Raw genomic sequence first — 17,417 nt, 5'->3', positions numbered from 1 at the left:
GGCCAGTTTTGCAGCCTGGAAGTCATTTTTTTTTTTTTTTTTTTTTTTTTTTTTAAGGATTATTTATTTATTTGACAGACAGAGATCACAAGTAGATGGAGAGGCAGGCAGAGAGAGAGGGAAGCAGGCTCCCTGCTGAGCAGAGAGCCCTATGCGGGACTCGATCCCAGGACCCTGAGATCTGACCTGAGCCGAAGGCAGCGGCTTAACCCACTGCGCCACCCAGGCGCCCCTGGAAGTCATTTTTTAATAAAATTGTGGGAGTTATAGGACTATAAAAATTAATTAATCAACCATTAAAACAAAACAAACCACCTAATGCTGTCCCGGGAAATTTAATCTCGAGTTGGAACAAAAGTAAGATTCCAGCCGAGGCGTTTACCATCAAGATGAAGGGTTGAGATACTAATGAGATACTAATGTCGCACAAGGCGGAGGCCAGGATGCTTCAGAGGTGGGGGAGGCCACAGGAAGAGAGGAGGTGGCGGGCAGGAACCCACTTGACAGGTAGCGTTAACCCCGTCCCTGAACTGGTTCGACAGGAAGAAGCTCCACCCACCCGGTCCCCCATCACACAGGGGGGTGATGAAGGGGGGGGCGCTGGCCCTTTAAGAACCTCTCCTCCGCCGGCCCTGCGCCCCTGTCAGTTACTGTGATCCCGGTTCCGACGCGCTGCAGCTGTCTCGGCCTTTGGCTCTCAGATGCGGACTGCATATGGCACACCTTGGTTGTTGGTAGGTCCTATGATCGGGTCAGCTTTCTTGTGTCAACTCACCAAACTCCCAGCTGGCGGGAGCCATGCCAAAATGCCACACAGATCTTAGCAGTCAGAACCGGGGCAATTTCAAACCTCTACCAAGTGAGAGGCAGCGTCATGTTGGTTAAGAGATGAGGGAAATTGGAAGGGGAGGTGAACCATGAGAGACTATGGACTCTAAGAAAAAATCTGAGGGGTTTGAAGGGGGGGGTGGGAGGTTGGGGTACCAGGTGGTGGGTATTAGAGAGGGCACGGATTGCATGGAGCCATGGGTGTGGTGCAAAAAACAATGAATACTGTTACACTGAAAAAAATAAACTTAAAAAAATACTATTAAAAAAAAGAGAGAGAGAGACGTTAACTCTAGGGGCGCTTGGGTGGCTCAGCAGGTTAAGCCTCTGCCCTCCGCTCAGGTCATGATCTCAGGGTCCTGGGATCCAGCCCCACTTCCAGCTCTCTGCTCAGCTTCCTCCTCTCTCCTCTCTCTCTCTGCCTACTTGTGGTATTTGTCTGTCAAATAAATAAATAAAATCTTAAAAAAGGAAAAAATAGAGAGAGAGAGACTAACTCTGGAGACAGCCAGCCTGGATTCAGACCGCAGCTCTGTCCTTCATAATCCGTGGACCCTCAGGCGAAATCTTCAACCTGGAATGATCATAGTAAACGTACCTTGTGGGGCTGCGTTGAGGATTACATGAGTTAATTCCTCCCGTTACATGCTTAGAAGGCTGACTGGCAGGTGACAGGAACTCATTAAGTGTTTGCTAGTGTAATGAAGAGTCTACATTATGCAAACCAGGGTTACATATAAGGCATTCTTGATGTCCAGATAACATTTGGAAGTGAAATGCAGCACAAAATTAGACCCCTTAATGAGAGGTGTAATGAGATCTAAAAATGAAGGAGAAGAAAAAGTAGAGGTTGTACAGTCCAACTGCTGTCCCCGGGACAGAATCCTTCTTAAAATACCTGGCTTTTCTTTCATGTTCTATTGGGAAACTTTCAGGGACTTGGAACTGAGACCGTTCTATTTTTGAACAACTGTAATTTGAATAATTTTACTAGGGGCGGCTAGGTGGCTCAGTGGGTTAAAGCCTCTGCCTTCAGCTCAGGACATAGTCTCAGGGTCCTGGGATCTAGCCCCGCATCAGGCTCCGCTCCACTCATGGGGAAGCCTGCCTCCCCTCTCTCTCTGCCTGCCTCTCTGCCTACTTGTGATCCCTCTTTGTCAAATAAATAAATGGTCTTTAAAAAAAAAAAAGAAGAAGAAGAAGAATCATACTGGTATAAGAAGATGAAGGGGTGCCTGGGTGGCTCAGTGGGTTAAGCCTCTGCCTTCGGCTCTGGTCGTGGTCTCAGGGTCCTGGGATGGAGCTACCCGTTGGGCTCTCTGCTTGGTGGGGAACCTGCCCAGCCCTCCCCCCCACCCCGCCTGCCTCTTTGGCCTCCTGGTGATCTCTCTCTCTGTGTCAAATAAATAAAATAAAAACTTAAAAAAAAAAAGATGAAGATACTCCAATTATCAGAATTTCTTTTGACTTTTGTTTTGTTTGGTTTGGTTTTTTTAATGGACAAGAGTTAGGGTTAGCCTTTTCAACTGCCATGTAAGGAAGGTACATCTTGCTAGGTTGGGGAATACTTTGTTTTGATAAACTTGGAGTCACTTTTTTTTTTTTTCTATTTATTTGAGAGAGCACAAGCAGAGGGAAAGGGAGAAAGAGACTCTCCGCTAGGCAGGGAGCCCCACGCAAGACTCCATTCCACGATCCTGAGATCATGACCTGAGCCAAAGTCAGATGCTTAACGACTGAGCCACCCAGACACCCTGGAGCTGAGTTTTTATAGAAGTTATGAAGCTCAGGATGAACTAATCCGCTTGTGTGGTAGTTGAGAAAATAAGCAAGACAAAAGGTAGTTCCAAAAGGTAGCTGAATCCAGACTTTGAAAGCCGGATATATAATAGAGACTTAAAAAAAAAAAAAAGAAGAAGAAGGGTGGCTCAGTCGGTTAAGCATCTACTTCTGGCTCAGGTCACGATCCCAGGGTCCCAGGATCGGGTCCCACATTGGGCTCCCTCCTCCGAGGGTAACCTGCTTCTCCCTCCATCTGCTGCTCTGACTGCTTGTGCTCTCTGTCTCTCTCTGACAAATAAATAAAATAAAATCTAAAAAAAAAAAAAAAGAAGGGTGCCTGGGTGCTCAGTGGGTTAATCGTCTGCCTTTGGCTGGGGTCCTGATACCAGTGTCCTGGGATCAAGCCCCACGTGGGGCTCTTGTGGGAGACTGCCTCCCCCTCTTTCTCTGCCTACTCCTGATCTCCGTTAAATAAATAAATAAAATATTAAAAAGAAAAAGAAAAAAGACTAATTACTACATTGTTTACTAGAAATGGCATACACTTATACAAAGAAGTACAGACAAGAAATTAAAATCACTTAAAATCTTGCCATTGTAGTTGTTTGATGTATCCACTGTAAACTCTCTTTACATTAAAAAAAGGCAATCTGCCTCTCACCTCTTCCACTGGTCCTAGAGCCACCTTCCTACCTCTGTTCCAACCCCACAGTTTTTCGCACATTGCTGCTGTTAATCCAAATCTCTCTCACCCTACTTTGTGTTAAATGTTAAAGTGAAAAATACCCATTTAACCAAAACTTTCATACAGAAAGTAGGAAATAAGTGGGGTATGTCACACACAGCACAATATTTCTATTTAAAAATACCCCTGGGATGCCTGGGTGGCTCAGCCTCCTAAGCATCTGCCTTAGGCTCAGGTCATGATCCCAGGATTCTGGCATAGAGTCCTACATGGGGCTCCCTGCTCAGCGGGGAGCCTGCTTCTCCCTCTCCCTCTGCCCGCTGTTCCCCTACTTCTGCGCTCTCTGTGTCAAATAAATAAATAAAATCTTAAAAACAAAACAAAATACCTGTGGACAGAGTCCCTGTCTCCTCCAAGTCCCTCCCCATTGGGCCTCCAGCTAGGCTGGACCCAGGTTTTGTGGGTCTTAAAGCTTAGGGTTTGATGGCTTAGCCTTAAGAAAAACAACACAGGGCACCTAAATGGCTCAGTTGGTAGAGCATGCAACTCGATCTCAGGGCTGTGCGTTTGAGCCCCACATTTGGGGCAGAGATTACTTTAAAAAATACAAAGAAAAATAATACAAAATTAGGTATGAAATAAATATTTAATGAGAATGTGAAATTAAATTACAACAAGTTGGGCGCCTGGGTGGCTCAGTGGGTTAAGCCGCTGCCTTCGGCTCAGGTCATGATCTCAGGGTCCTGAGATTGAGTCCCGCATCGGGCTCTCTGCTCAGCAGGGAGCCTGCTTCCTTCTCTCTCTCTCTCTCTCTGCCTGCCTCTCTGCCTACTTGTGATCTCTCTCTGTCAAATAAATAAATAAAATCTTTTAAAATAAATAAATAAAAAATAAATTACAACAAGTTAAAAATGTCAAAAAGCTGACAAATATCCAGATTACAGCCTAGAAAAGTATCTTTATGAAGTAACTGAGGCAGGTCTATATTACTTCTTACTTTTCTCACTGCATATCCTTTGACTGCCTTTTCATATGACAATGATTTTGTATTATCATCTTCTATGGAGTCAACAGAAAAATCACTGTCTTTCCTACAGCGAAGTTAAGTGAAACTTACTTTTTATTACCAATAAGTAGGTCGCATAAAGCATACAACTTCAAACACAAACTTGCCATTTGTAACATTGCTACAAGTTTATGCCCTACACCAAGAGTTCTGATGATAAATTATATTTTGCACAATTTTCTTTTTTTTTAAGATTTTATTTATTTATTTGATAGAGATCAGAAGTAGGCAGAGAGGCAGGCAGGGGCGAGGTGAGGGGGTGGAGGTGGGGGGGAGGGGGTGGGAAGCAGGCTTCCCAGAGAGCAGAGAGCGAAGCAGGGCTGGATCCCAGAACCCTGCGATCATGACCTGAGCCAAAGGCGGAGGCTTTAACCCACTGAGCCACTCAGACGCCCCAGCACAATTTTCAAAAAAGAAAAAAGATATGTTTATAATTATACATGTTATGTAACTGAGTATATTCCTGACAGTAGAGAACATACTTTTTTTGTTTTTAGTGTTTCTCTCCTTTTATTTATTTATTTATTTATTTTACCTAGGAATGCCTGGGTGGTTCAATTGGTTGAGCCTCTGTCTTAGGTTCAGGTCATGGTCCCAGGGTCCTGGGATCAAGTCCCACATTGGGCTTGGGCGTTGGGCTCCCTGCTCAGCGGGAAGCCTGCTTCTTCCTCTCCCTCTGCCGTTCCCCTCTGTGCTCGCTCTCTCGCTCTGGCAAATAAATAAATAAAATCCTTTAAAAAATAAAAACAAAAATACATTTAATGATTTTATTTATCATTTGAGAGTGAGAGAGAAAACAAGCAGGGGGAGGGGCAGAGGGAGCAGATTTCCCACCCAGCAGGGAGGCTGAGGGGGAGCCCAGCTCCCTGCCAGTGGAGAGCCCAACATAGGGATCATGACCTGAGCTGAAGGCAGACCCTTAATAGACTGAGCCCCCGGGGACCCCTAAACCAGTTTAATTTTAAAGTCAGCATTTCTACACTGGGAAAATAAAAAGATATGCCATGAAAAGTTTCTCTCCCATCTGCCCCATTATCATCTATATCCACATACACATGAGTGAGCACTTTAACTTCTTGGTCCTTCCTGGGCTTTTTAATGTGAATATAAGCACGCATCACTGTGTATTGTATCTTCTCCTTTCCTACACAAGGTAGTGCCTTGCTTAGCTCACTTAATCATGTGTCCTGGAACTCTTCCGTATCAGCTTGGAAAGAGCCTCCTTATTCTTTTTGTAGCTGCAGAGTATTCATTTTATGAGTATGTGATGATCTATTAACAAAGTCGGACGCTTATGTGTGTTCAGTCTTCTGCTATCATATACAATGCTCTAATGTTTAAGCTCATACCTACTGTGTAACCCCGTATCTATGTCATATTCCATGTGTTGTGTCTGCAAGACAGACTCGTACAAGTGGGATTGCTGAGTCCAAGGGCATCCGTGTTTGTAGCTTCTGTATATACTCCAGTTACCCAGCATGAGGGCTACTAGCCTGCACACCCACCAGCGATGCACGTCACTAACACCCGAAAACTTTGAAAAGTGTGTTCAAACTTTGTAATTTTGGGGATGCCTGGGTGGCTCCATCCATTAAACATCTGCCTTCCATTCGGGTCACAATCCCAGAGTGCTAGTGATGTGGGAAACAGGGGCAGAAGAAAAATTATTAAATTTCCTTACCTACTGGGGCACCTGGGTGGCTCAGTGGGTTAAAGCCTCTGCCTTCGGCTGGGGTCGTGATCCCAGGGTCCTGGGATCGAGCCCCGCATCGGGCTCTCTGCTCAGCAGGGAGCTTGCTTCCTCCTCTCTCTCTGCCTGCCTCTCTGCCTACTTGTGATCTCTATCAAATAAATAAATAAAATCTTAAAAAAAAATTTCCTTACCTACTAATAAGCCCTTGAAACAGGCAGAGTGACTCTCCTCTAGGGACTCAACTACCCTCACCTTGAGGCTTTGCTAAGGGCAAAGGACAATCCTAGGCTGACTGACCCCCTACCCCCAACCAGGATCCTGTAAGTCTACTTTAACAATTCCTTTAGGAAACTTTATCTCTAAACCTCCAAGATAGTGTTGACAATCATTCCCTAGCATATGACCCACTGATATACATCTAAAGGGTCCCAGGAGAAGGTTTTTATTACTGGTAATAAATAACCTTTTTCCCAAACAATAGCTAGCCCCCTCAAGGCCCTAGAAACCTTGCTTCCAAAATTCCTTAGAGCCTTACGCCATCCCTAAGTCCCTCCCAACTTGCAAGTATATAATAGACCACTCCTCACATCCCCCGGGGCAGCCACTCTTCCTGCCCACAGATCCTGTCCCTGTGGTTTAATAAACCACCTTTTGCACCAGAGACGTCTCTTAGCTGTTAGATCCGGACCTCGCCCCTCCGAACCTCACCAGGATTCTAGAACTTCATCACTAGGATCAAGCTCTGAGTTGGGGTCCCTGCTCAGTGGTGAGCACGCTTCTCCCTCTGGTGCTACTCCTGCTTGTGCTCTCTCTCTCTCTCTCTCTCTCTCAAGTAAATAAAAAAATTCTTGAGAAACCAAGAGCACTAGCAGGAGGGAGAAAGGGGAGAGGGATGAGGGGTAGTGAGAGGCTCTGCTCTTTTGAGCACTTCCAAGAGTAAACAGTGAAGAGGCAGAAATGAGGAAAAGTGAGACAGAGGTGCTGCCCTCTGCTGGGGGGTGGGGTGCAGAAGGCTGGGCTATTTGTTCATAGTCCTCTCTGCCTCCAGCGTGGGACTGACACTGGGAAGCCCGAGATGGAGTGGTATGCTCTTCCTACTGAGCCAGCTAGGCACACCGAGGGACTGCATTAATCTGTGGACTGGTCACTTTGTGTTCTACTGACATCATAATAATAAGTCTTCCTGTCCATGAACATGGGATGTCTTTCATTTGTTTAGATTATCTTTTAATTTCTTTCAGCAATATTTTCTAGTTTTCAGTATACAGGTCTTCCACTTCATTTAAACTTAAACCTAGGGGCGCCTGGGTGGCTCAGTGGGTTAAAGCCTCTGCCTTCGGCTCAGGTCATGATCCCAGGCTCTCTGCTCAGCGGGGAGCCTGCTTCCCTTCCTCTCTCTGCCTGCCTCTCTGCTACTTGTGATCTCTGTCAAATAAATAAATAGAATCTTTAAAAAAAAAAAAATTTTTTTTTAAATTAAAAAAAAAAAAAACTTACACCTAGTTGGGTACTCAGATGAATCAGTTGGGCAACGGCCTTCGGCTTGGGCTATAGTCCCAGTGTCCCGGGATCAAGTCCAGCATGGGGCCCCATGCTCGGTAGGGGAGGCTGCTTCTTCCTCTCCCACTCCCATTGCTTGAGCTCTCCTGCTATGACAAATAAATAAAAATAACTAGGTATTTTACTGTTTTAGATATTATCAATGGAATTGCCTCTTTCTCATTCTAATTCCACAGCTACTTCTATTGTATTAATTTTTTGTTTTTTACTCTCCCATCAGGCACAGCATTATACATAATTACAAAATGGTGAGGAAAGAGATTCCCTGCCCTTGCGTTGCTCGTGGTCTTGTCATCCAAGTTAAGATCCACTATAGGGGCACCTGGGTGGCTCAATGGGTTAAAGCCTCTGCCTTCGGCTCAGGTCATGATCTCAGGGTCCTGGGATAGAGAGCCCCGTATTGGGCTCTCTGCTCAGCAGGGAGCCTGCTTCCTCCTCTCTCTCTCTGCCTGCCTTCTGCCTTTGTGATCTGTCTGTCTCTGTCAAGTAAATAAATAAAATCTTTAAAAAAAAAAAAAAGATCCACTATAGACCCAATTTTCAGCCATTACTTTGTCTCTCTGAAGTGGTTTTGGAATACAGGTGAGGTTCAGTGGGCTGGACTCTGGAGCTGAAAACAAAGAAAGAATTCTTGAGACATCTTTGGTGCAAAATGCTGCTTTATTAAAGCAGAGGGATTCCCGTGGGCAGAAACAGCTGGTCCACAAGGCTTGCTCGGGAGGGCTAGTATATAGTATGGGTTTGGAGGAGTAAGGAAAAGGGAGATTTCAAAACAACTTTCATGTGCTAAAGAAAACCAGATACTGGAGGCCTTGCCCTTATCAGGTTAAAGTTGTTTCTCCCCTCTAGAAAGGCATTAACAGGGAGACAGTTGGGAGATTCTTGGAAGGAGGTCACAGGCGTCCCACCCAGGAGTGGGGGTGGGGAGAGGTTGCAGGCTTTCTGCTTATGCATTGTTTTCAGCCAGGCTTCCACTCCCTCAACATTCTTCCCTGAACAATTTTTGACCCTTAAGTCTTTAAGGTTGTTGAAGGTGGAAGGTCTCATCTTCTGTAACATCTTCCTCCTGAATAGGGGCGTAGAGATGGCCCTACCTGTGGGTCAACATTGTTCAGCTGGAGAATGTATAGGGGAGTTATGAAAGGGGGAGGAAGCTGAATCCAAAGCAGATAACATACAGATATGAACCTCCTTGAGGAGAAAGGATCTTCTGTTAGCTGGAAGATATAGCACTAGGCTGGGAGACACTGGAAATAACAACAAAGTAACGAGAAAGAGAAGTGTGAGTAAAAGACCTTTGATAGTTGACCTCTGATAATTTTCTTCCAGTCCAGGAGTTTAAAGCAATAAATAAAGGAAAGAGATCACTTAAGACACCAATCTGAGTATTCATGTCAGTTAAAAACCCGGAAGTGTCCTGTGGTCATCTAGACTGTACGCACAGCGTTCTATTTTATGCTAGCACAAGGTCCACCCTATGTGACATCTCCTGCCATTCTACTGTGTAAAGCTGCTTTTACACATTTGTATTAACAGTTTTGGGCACCTGGGTGGCTCAGTTGGTTAAGCAGCTGCCTTCGGCTCAGGTCATGATCCCAGAGTCCTGGGATCGAGTCCCACATCGGGCTCCTTGCTCCGCAGGGAGCCTGCTTCTCCCTCTGCCTCTGCCTGCCATTCTTTTTTTTTTTTTTTTTTAAGATTATATTTATTTATTTGACAGACAGAGATCACAAGTAGGCAGAGAGGCAGGCAGAGAGAGAGGAGGAAGCAGGCTCCCTGCTGAGCAGAGAGCCCGATGTGGGACTCGATCCCAGGACCCTGAGATCATAACCTGAGCCGAAGGCAGCGGCTTAACCCACTGAGCCACCCAGGCGCCCCATCTGCCTGCCATTCTTTATGCCTGTGCTCGCTTCCCCCCCCCTCTGATAAATAAATAAAATCTTAAAAAAAAAAACCCAAAAAACAGTTTTAACAGCACATCTTTGCATCCAGGCAAAACCCAGAGTACAGTGGCCTTTCTAGTCCAGGGGACACAGGTTGGAAGTGCTTAGCTACTGGATTTCAGCCAGAAAGCCAGTCATATGAATACTGGGCCTTTCTGAAGTGTGGTCAGGATTTCAAGGGTGACTGGGTTTGGGGGGCCATTCTTTGCACATGTGATAATTTCAGGCCCATATTTGATTGGGGAATTATGGCTTAATAATAATCCCCTTTGGGGGCACCTGGGTGGCTCGGTGGGTTAAGGCCTCTGTCTTTGGCTCAGGTCATGATCCCAGGGTCCTGGGATCTAGCCCCGCATTGCATCGGGGCTCTCTGCTCCGCAGGGAGCCTGCTTCCTCCTCTCTCTCTCTCTGCCTGCCTCTCTGCCTGCTTGTGATCTCTGTCTGTCAAATAAATAAATAAAAATCTTTTTAAAAATCCCCTTTTCTTTAAATTGCTTCACTGGCATGTTAGGACTAGAAAGGTCTATTTGGAGTCAGTATAAATATTAATTTTTAAGGCTTTGGCAATTGCAAAGCAAGAAGGAGTGAGGACTATAACATACCGGTTTACTGACGCGAGCAAAACCCCTGCGTCCCGCCAGGAGGTCGCGACGTGTAAAGAAGAGATAGAGAGATGGATGTGATGTAACTCACTTGATCTTTATTGGGATGAGGTCCGCATCACTATCGTGGTCCGGTCACGGTCCGCTGACGTTGTCACGGAGAAGGAGACGTCGCCTCACAATCTAGACAGAGAGGTCACCGCAGAAGTTGAGACTGAGAACCAGCGAGTGGTTGGCAACGAAGCTGTCGGGGCGTCGGTGGCACCGGCGATGGTGTCCTCCGGACAGGGAACTCGCTTCACCTCAGTCCAACCCGATGCCTCTTTCCATACTGTGCTAAGTCTCCTTCAAAAACACATTACATCACTTATTTTTCTCATGCTTGCACACCAAAAACACACACATGTTGAAAACATGTTTTGGTCTTTACGATATTTCACATAAGTAAAAAAAAATGTTTACAACTTTTTGCTCCACGCTAATCTTATCACTGTACGCATATGGTTTAGGCTCACTTGCTATTATATGGTTAGTTTGCAACTTGTTTCTGTTTTTCATTTAGTAGGAGTTTGCTCTTACTATATATTATTTATTTATTCATATATTTATTACACTTTATTTATTAAAGATTCGTACTCACTACATTTTCTTACTCCCTTTTCAGAGAAACTATTGCCGTTAGTAAACAAGCTGTCATTGTGCACCTTAAATCTGGTCACCCCAATAACCTCCGAACACCTGTGCTCTATAGAAGGACAACAGCAAGGTCCAGGCATAAGGGTAGCTGTGCTCGAAGTCTGACAGGTTTCAAGTATTACTTCAGGAATATCTGTAAGCGTAGCCTGATATTTAGTAAGTCAGCTAAGTCAGCTCCCTTGGAGGCTTCTGATCTTGGACCTGATGTGAAGTCATTACAGAGACTGTCCCATAGCTCTGAGGTTCCTTTTACCAGGAGGGCTCTTGTATGCTTGGCTAAGGCCTTTGTTTGCAAATGTACCTCAACAGAGGTGGCTTCTAGGATAAATAGATCTAAGAGATGAAACAATGAAGAAGCCCTCTTTGCTTGAGGTAAAGTGCTAAGACCCTAATTACAAGGAATCACTGGCAAGTGGGAGAAGATTGTATTAAGAGATAAGAGCATCCCCAAAGGCATCATCCAATCCAATAATAAAGAAAGTGGGGGGCGTCCATTATCTGCACAAGTCCACACTTAACCCTATGGAGCGGGGCATGCTCTGGCTTGTAGGGAATGGTTTCATCACCCAGCCACACAGAATTGGTCAAGGTGATGGTTTGTCTGAAGTTTACCTCAAGTTTAAGGATAATCAGAATCTAGCATCCACAAAGGTGGGTTATTTGTTTATTTAAAGATTCTATTTACTTATTTGACAGAGGAGACACAGTGAGAGAGAGAACACAAGCAGGGGAAGACGCAGGCAGACACCCAACGACCGTGCCACGTAGGCACCCCAAAAGGTGGGTTATTTAAACAATTTTTCTCTCTAAAATAACCCTTATTTCCAGAGATAGCCAAATCAGGACTAATTTGTTTGCAAGACAAGTCCAATTTTAATAAACTTGGCCCAGTTTGCATAAGCTCCCCAAGAATAGTGATTGGTCATACTGATCTCCTAGACTCTGCTTTGTTGGAACTTTTTATAAAGAATCTCTAGGTTGGGGGCACCTGGGTGGCTCAGTGGGTTAAGCCTCTGCCTTCAGCTCCGGTCATGGTCTCAGGGTCCTGGGACAGAGCCCCACATCGGGCTCTCTGCTCAGCAGGGAGCCTGCTTCCCCTTCCCTGCCTGATGCTCTGCCTATTTGTGATCTCTCTCTCTCTATTCAATAAATAAAGTCTTAAAAAAAAAAGAATCTCTAGGTTGAGCTTTTAGTAGCCTCTCTAGTCCAGGAGCCCAGCCAAGTACTTGTCATCAGACCTCCTTGTAGATTTGGGTGGATTCCTCCTCACAAGGTCCCCGAAGTCTCCTGAGGTTCCTGCACCTGCCAGAAATGGCATTCCTTATTCACCTGGTGAGCCTGCTGGGAACCTGTAAGCCAGGTTATCAGGCCAACAGTTCCAAGGGGCTTTATGGATCCAGGTTTCATAAAGCCAACTTTAGTTCCTTAAAGCTATTTGGTCATATCTATGTCTATGCATGTCCCTTAAATATGACATTCCAGTCAAAGCCTTGGTAAAATGCCACTGTTTCCACTGGTGTCCTGTTACAAGAACAGATCTTCACTGAACTTATGCAAATTACTAGGATTGCCGTGCAAGAAGGAATACTTACTGAGACCCTTTGAATGAGAGGGTTCAGGTAGAGAGAAAAGCTCAGTAAATGATTTAATTTTTTTTCTTTCTATCACTGACGTCTTTTTTAAAAAAGATTTTATTTATTGGACAGAGATCACAAGTAGGCAGAGAGGCATGGAGAGAGAGGGAGAAGCAGGCTCCCCACTGAGCAGAGAGCCCATGGTAGGGACGGTGGGGAGGGCTTGGTCCCATGACCGTGAGATCATGACCTGAGCCAAGGGCAGAGGCTTTAACCCACTGAGCCTCTCAAGTACCCCATCACTAATGTCTTTCTTTTTTTTTAAAGATTTTATTCATTTATTTGACAGAGAGAGAGAGATCACAAGTAGGCTGAGAGGCAGGCAGAGAGAGGGGGGGAAGCAGCCTCCCCACCCAGCAGAGAGCCCGATGCGGGGCTCGAACCCAGGACCCTGAGATCATCACCTGAGCAGAAGGCAGAGGCTTAACCCACTGAGCCACCCAGGCATCCCCCAAAGATTTGCATCAGTCTTAACTACATTTTAGGATTCTGCATTCTGGAGTGCCTGGGTGGCTCAGGCGTTAAGCCTCTGCCTTCTGCTCAGGTCATGATCTCAGGGTCCTGGGATCATCCCCACATCGGGCTCTCTGCTCAGCAGGGAGCCTGCTCCCCTCCCCTGCCTGCTTCTCTGCCTCCTTGTGATCTCTTTTGTGTCAAATAAATAAAATCTTTTTAAAAAAAAAGAATTTTGCATTCTTTAGAAATCTTCATCTCCCATGAAGAGTAAGGAGTAACCAACTGTGAACTATTACACCAGAATTCTTTAGATGGCAAATTTGTGGATCAGTTAAGCAAAAGGTGTGTTTACCACAAACTCAAATATCCTTACTTATTTTTTTTTAAGATTTTATTTTATTTTATTTGACAGAGAGAGATTACAGGTAGGCAGAGAGGCTGGCAGAGAGAGAGAGAGAGGGAAGCAGGCTCCCCGCTGAGCAGAGAGCCCGATGTGGGGCTCGATCCCAGGACTCTGAGACCATGACCTGAGCTGAAGGCAGAGGCTTTAACCCACTGAGCCACCCAGGTGCCCCTTTAGTCATCTTTTTACTAACAACTTGCAACAGAGATAACATCAATTTGTTTGACCTTCAGTAAATCTAGAAAGAATAAAAGTTTCACCTTTAGTGTTGTTAACTTTAAAGACACATCTATCAGGGCGCCTGGGGGGCTCAGTCGTCTGACTTAGGCTCAAGTCATGATCCCTGGGTCCTGGCATCCAGCCCCGCATCATGCTCTCTGCTTGGCCTCTCTGCTCGGCGGGAAACCTGCTTCTCCCTCTCCCACTCCCCTGCTTGTGTTCCCCCTGTCTGTCCCATCTTTAGTTTTTACCTGAGATGCTGGTGAGGCGATCAGGAGTGGGTGTTAGGTCTAGGGGTGCTCTTCTCTTCTTCTCGATGGGGAAGGTAGAGGAGCCAACAGTGCATAAGTCTCCGAGGATGGTCTAGAAGCCAGTTTCACAGGATGCACTCAAGGTGGTGCGGAACTAGGAGCAAACAGAAGGGAAGTGCTGCCCAAAGACAGAGAAAGGACTGCTGGCTCTTGAGCTCATCAACGCCAACAGAGGAGCAGACGCAACAAGGGGCACAGGCAGTCCAGTCGAGGGCAGAGAAGACGGGCATTTCCCTCAGCAAAGGGAGTTTCCGAGGCTGCTTGGGAATATTCCTTAAAGTCTCTGGCCCGAGGGAGATGAACCACAGTTGGCTCCAGTTACTGCCATTAGCCCTGGAAATGAGTGAGGGAGAAGCCCCCACAAGTATTAGGTGAACTGTGAGACCGAGTCCGCTTTCCTAGGGAGTGCCTGTGTGTCCTCCGGCAGCCTGGGTATAGTAGGAGGCGTCCTACTTAGACTCGCTAGACGTACTCAGGCAGATGCATTCTACAAGGGGCCCCGAGGTCGGAGTCCTGGTATGGAGCAATGAAGGCCTGAGGTGGAAGCAATGAAGGTACCCGGGTCCGTCTGCTCTACCTCCTGCAGAGGTCAAACTGATCTCACTGAGGCCAAGCAGTGTTGCAGGAGCTCAGTCCGTTCCTAAGTTTTGCAATCCAAATGGTTTCCAGTGGGTTAAAAGGCACCCCACCCCAAAGTAGAGTCCTTGGCAACCAAAGAAGCCTACTGAGACCGTGGTTCCAGAAGAGTAAAGAAGGTCCGTTACCAAATTCCCCTGACTCCTGGCTGGCGTCCCACGCAGAACACATCAAAGGTGCCCGGGTGTCAAAAGCGACCAGAGGAGTCCCTCACCAAGACACCGTTATTGAGCACAACCCTGTCTTCCTGCTGTGAATGGCCGGTAGGAGAACTTCCAGCATCCCTCTCCTTTCCCATCACACCCCAGGCTGCCCATGGGTGCGCTGAATGGACTGAAACACCCATGCCGTGCTATCTTATGTCCTGGAGGCTGTGTACTGCCCTGGCATTTCAACCCATGGAAAATGCTAGAAGAAAGTGTTATAAGGGGAAATTACCAAATTTTCCAATTTAAGTAATTTGTAGAGGACACTGATGGAAAACAGTAAAGGTAGCGAGCCATCATGATTTTTAAAAAATATTTACTTATTTATTTGACAGAGAGATACAGAGCACAAGTAGGCAGAGCGGCAGGCAGAGGGAGAGAGAGAGGGAGAAAGCAGACTCCCGGCTGAGCAGGGAGCCCGATGTGGGACTTGATCCCAGAAACCTGGGATCATGACCTGAGCCGAAGGCAGCCACTTAACCGGCTGAACAGCCCAGGTGCCCCAGCCATCCTGATTCTAAGCGACATTCCAATTCATGTGGTCTTTACAGACAACTTCCCTAGGAAACATCCCCAGTTGCCTTTTAATTCAAGCGAGTACTGGTTTCGGTGGGCTCCCAGTGGAGGTCCCGCGGCCAGAAGCAGGCAGACCGGGGATGTGGAGGGGGTCACATTAGATCTACCAGGAGGAAACCTCACAGGGGAGTCTTAAGACTGGCAGCTGTCCTGGTGACTTAGGTGGCTGTCCCATGCCCAAGGCAGACAACTTTGTATGAGTTCAGGAATAAAGAGAGGGCATCAGGTTTCTGGGTCTTATTACTATCTTGGCCAGGGTACTAACCTCCAGCCTAAAGGCAGTCTTTCTCCTCCCCATAGAGCAGCCAGGGCTAGAGGACTGCAGCCTGAGCACTTGACAGGAAAGTGTTCCAGTAAGACCACACTCCTTGAAGAGCCCCAGAAATGAAGAGAAAGGAAAGGAAGAGAAACTACTCACCAACTTTGACCCGAAGCTCAGAGTCCGGAGATAAAAACTCGAAGCCCCACGTTCAGGAGCCATACGATGTGGTTTTGGCATAAAGGTGAGGTTCAGTCAGGTGAAGTCCAGAGCTGACAACCAAGAAAGACTTCTTGCTTGAGACATCTTTGGCGCAAAACAGTGGTTTATTAAAACACAGGGGTCCTGTGGGCAGAAAGAGCTGCTGCACAGGGGTTGGGGGGGCTTGTTATACATACTGTGGGGTTGGGGACACAAGGAGAAGGGAGGTTTAAAAAGAACTTTTCTGTGCTAAAGAAGACCTATGAGATACCGGAGGCCTTGCCCTTGTCAGGTTGTTTCTCCCCTCTAGCAAGGCATTACCCTGAGACGGTTAAGAGATTCCTGGAAGAATGTCACAAGTGCCCCACCCAGGGGTGGGAGTTGGGGGATGTTGCAGGCTGTCTACTTCTGCTTTGTGTTCAGCCAACCTCCTGCTCCCTCATCATCGCTTTGATGATCGCCTTCCCACTGTCTTGATGTGGCCCTTTTTTTGTTTGCTGTGAAGGAGCTGTTGAGTTAGTTTCCAGAAGGGATTGTACCACCCATAGCTGTAGAGTCTGTGTGTCCATGGGAGGAGAGTTTAGGACCTTCCAAATCTTCCATTTGGGAACCACCCTAGATCCCTGGTTGATTACAAAATGATACAACTTGGGAACAGGCAGACGGAAGAGTTACGGAGGGCTGGGTATGGGGAGGGCCATGCAGCTTCTCTGTCTTCTTCAGACCAGCTTCACATGTTGGCCAACCCAGAAGCTTCACAGATGCCTTTTTTTTTCTTAAGATTTTATTTTTTATTTGACAGAGAAATCACAGTCAGGCAGAGAGGCAGGCAGAGAGAGGAGGAAACAGGCTCCCTGCCAAGCAGAGAGCCCGATGCAGGACTTGATCCCAAGACTCTGAGATCATGACCTGAGCCCAAGGCAGAGACTTAACCCACTGAGCCACCCAGGCGCCCCAGAGATGCCTTCTTAATTTCCTTTCCAGGTAGCTCATTGCTGGTGTAGAGGCACAGGTGGGTTTTGTGATCTTTTACCCTACAACTTTGCCAAACTCACTAATTAGTTCAAGGAACTTTTTTGTGGATTGTTTGGGGTTTTCTTAATAGGATCATGTCATCTATGAATAGTTAATATTACTTCTCTAATTTTGATGTCTTTTATTCCATTTTCTAATTGCTCTAGAATTTCCAATATCTCATTGTAATTTTAATTACCCTAATAACTGATAATGTTGACATCGTTTTCATGTGTTTATTAACCATATGGATGTCCTCTTTTGTGAAATGTCAACTCAAGTCTTTTGTCCATTTTTTCAAATGAGTTGTCTTTTGTATATCTGTATCTATCTAACTCTAGATACATATTTATCTTCTGATACAATACTTTGTCAGATGTATGCATTACAAATATTTCCTCCTAGTCCATGGCTTAACTCTTAATGTTTTTATTTTAATATCTTTTTTTTTTTTTAATCTACTTATTTGACAGACAGAGATCACAAGTAAGGAGAGGCAGGCAGATAGAGAGGAAGAGAAGCAGGCTCCCTGCTGAGCAGAGAGCCACATGTGGGGCTCGATCCCAGGATCCTGGGATCATGACCTGAGCCAAAGGCAGAGGCTTTAACCCACTCAGCCACCTAGGTGCCCCTCTTAATAGTTTTTT

The 17,417-nt window shown here is 46.1% G+C and overlaps 1 long non-coding RNA gene across 1 annotated transcript; it reads left to right on the top strand.

Annotated features, from left to right (window-relative positions):
* Positions 1 to 265: 265 nt before the first annotated feature.
* LOC101689043 lies at positions 266 to 16,587 on the top strand. The gene is made up of 3 exons (XR_201371.3): positions 266 to 734; positions 11,552 to 11,635; positions 15,597 to 16,587. It is a non-coding gene; the product is annotated as an uncharacterized LOC101689043 (long non-coding RNA).
* The last annotated feature ends 830 nt before the right edge of the window (positions 16,588 to 17,417 follow it).

This window comes from Mustela putorius, unplaced genomic scaffold, assembly GCF_011764305.1.
Source record: "Mustela putorius furo isolate JIRA1106 unplaced genomic scaffold, ASM1176430v1.1 tig00000997_pilon_pilon_pilon, whole genome shotgun sequence".
Classification (NCBI taxonomy): Eukaryota; Metazoa; Chordata; class Mammalia; order Carnivora; family Mustelidae; genus Mustela; species Mustela putorius.
The sequence above is the reverse complement of the archived record's forward strand: the minus strand, read 5'-3'. Positions and strand labels throughout refer to the sequence as shown.